Genomic DNA, 3,001 nt, shown 5'->3' with positions numbered 1-3,001 from the left:
CTCTCTCTCTCTCTCTCTCTCTCTCTCTCTCTCTCTCTCTCTCTCTCAGTTGAAGAATCCTATATATGTAGTAATTGGAGAAGAAAACAATTCCCGGAGTGTGTTCCATCCTGCCAGTCCAGTAAATCCAGAGTGAATATGTCAGAGTGGCTATGAGTACAGGTCTGGGACTCTGAAGATCTGCCTTCTAATCTCCACTTGGCCATGCAGTCAACTGGGTGACTTTGGACCAGTCACAGACTCTCAGAGAAGCCTACTTTACAAGGTTGTTGTGGGGATAAGATTGAGAGCAGGAGGAGGAGAATGATGAAAGCCATTTGAGTTTATTGTAAGAAAACTGAGAGATATAACTCTAATACATTAATAAAACTAAGTTTACTTCTCATTGACTTAGCACAAGCACGTATGCACTTTCATAGAAATGAGGAATTTGTTATATATTCAGCACGGCTGCCTATTTGCAACACATTGCAACACATTCTTCAGAAGTGTTGCATTTTTTATCTTTCCATGTGCAGTGGAGTAGAAATAGATGATTGCACACATATATTGGCTTCTTTGGGCTATGACAATAATACTTTGCTGGGCTTCATTTTATCCCAGGAACTAATGACCCAGTAAGAGTTTTTCAGCTTTATCTAGGATACAATTGCATAGAAAGCAATCAGTCTGGAATCAGGGTCTAATACTGTAGCATTTAATAGAGTACTGCTATCTTATGTTCGGGCAATAGGAAAAGCAGTAGCTGGATACTCATCAATTATCAACAGCCTCAGATCAAACAGGGTAAGATTCGGAATGGAAAAGGAACTGTCAGTTCTAGCTTCACACTTATTTTGATTAGAATAAAATTAGTTACCTCAGTTAGTTTTCCAGTCTTGGAAATAATACTGTTTAGTTCTTTAAGAAATGAGTCTACAGAGAACTTATGAACCTTGGATTTACCCACCTTTTTGTTTAACATCCTCCTTTTTGTTTTTGTGGTTGTAGCGAATACAAAGGAAAAGAGGAGACTCACTAAGCGTAGTACGGGCCATCATATATTTCCAGCAGGCTGTCTCCCAAGTTTTGAATGTTTAGTTTAGACTCATATGATAGGTGGGTACCACATTGCACATGTCTCCTACACACTCATATCATGTATTAAGGCTGTAATTCTATACCTTGTGAGCTGGGACTCATTTTCATCAAAATCAATGGTTTCATTTTACTTTATTTTTAGACAGGAATAGGATTGCAAGGTTACAGAATTTTTCTCCCCATGCTAACTACAAGCTGGCTGCAATTAACCAAGAAGAAAATGAGCAACCAAAGCTTTGTGACTGAGTTCCAACTCTTAGGAGTTGCACATATTATACTTTTTTTGGGTTTTTGCTGATCTTTCTGGCAGCCCTGATTGGGAATCTTCTCATGATGATCGTTGTAGCCCTTAACCGACCTCTTCAAACCCCAATGTATTTTTCCTTGTTAATTTAAATGTAGTTGACCTTGGTTTCATATCTGTCACTGTTCCCAAAGCCATGGCTAACTCTCTGATGAAAACTAGGAAGATTTCATATTATGGATGTGTGGCACAGGTGTTCTTCTTCTTTTGGGCGGTATTATATTCAATGGTTCCTCCCTTCATGAATCCTATCATATACAGCATGAGGAACAAAGAGATTGCAGCAGCACTTTGGAAGCTTTCACACAGAAAACAAAACCTGGTTTCTACATAGAAACTTGAGTTCAGGTACTTAAGTCCTAATCCAGTTAAATATGATTAAGTCCAGTTCTACATAATGGAACAAGTTAGAAGTAGCTAAAGTCATGTGAGCTTTCAGTGGGCTTTTGGACCAAACTAGACTGATGGCATTGACACAATTAGCTGATATGAAATGACTTTTCAGACTAAGAGTCCAAATGTGCAGGACTCAGTCTGGATCACAAACCTGTCCAATATTGGAGGAAATTAACCCTTTGCCATGGCTTGGGGATGGTCCTAATCTGGACCAATATCTACAACTGCCTTCAGCGCTGGAAGAAAAACTTCCATTTGTGCCAATGGTAATGTTTCTTTGAATGGAGAGAGAGAGAGAGAGAGAGAGAGAGACCCCACCCCCAGTTCTGACTGGGACCATAGCAAGGGGAAAAAAGTCAAAGTGCTACTGTAACTCTGCAATAGTCCTGATGTGAACTGGAAGCAACAACCTGCCTCTCACTTTAAAAAAGTCATTCATTAGCCAACCATTCATTAAGGTTGTTGCTGTGAGAATAAAATAGAGTAGAGGAGGACTATGTGAGCTACCTTGGATTTCTCATAAGGGAAAAAAAGGTAGGATATAAATGCAATGTTGTCATCATCATCATTGTCATCATCAATAATAACAATAACACCTCAAAACCTCATTCAGTTTCTCTGCCCATAAGCATCTGAATCTGGAGGATTATAACCTTCCTATAAAGGGTGGAAGGAGTGTGGCGTGGAGGTCTCCTCCATGTTCTTCCCTTCCTGCCAAAGACCTAGCCGGTTGATTTTGGCCATCCAAGCCTTTTACCCTGGAGCATGAGAGCACAGCCAGGGATGTAGCTGGAAAACTAAGTATTGTGACCAAGTCTCCTCTTCTTCTTCTGCCTTCCAGAACACTCACAAACTTCTGGCTCTCAGCATGGTTTGTGCAAGCTGCAAAGGCAGAGAATGGGTGCTACAAGGTCAGAATTGCAGCTTTAACCTCACACACGCTCCCCAAGGTGAGATCTAGGATTCTCACCTCTTCAGTGGCCAGACTTTGTCTAACAGCCATAAAATTGTGTCTTTATGGACTGACCTGATTTCAGCCCCTGCTCTAAGAACATGCTGGAAAGAAAGAGCTGGTTAAGAATTGCATCTGTTGGGCTTTTTACTTAAGCAAACAAAAATCAAAGCCAAGCCTTGCCTTGCCTTGCCTTGCCTTGCCTTGCCTTGCCTTGCCTTGCCTTGCCTTGCCTTGCCTTGCCTTGCCTTGCCTTGCCTTGCCTTGCC

The sequence above is a fragment of the Varanus komodoensis genome, unplaced genomic scaffold (genome assembly GCF_004798865.1).
Source record: "Varanus komodoensis strain SLA01 unplaced genomic scaffold, ASM479886v1 scaffold142, whole genome shotgun sequence".
Taxonomy (NCBI): domain Eukaryota; kingdom Metazoa; phylum Chordata; class Lepidosauria; order Squamata; family Varanidae; genus Varanus; species Varanus komodoensis.
The sequence above is the reverse complement of the archived record's forward strand: the minus strand, read 5'-3'. Positions refer to the sequence as shown.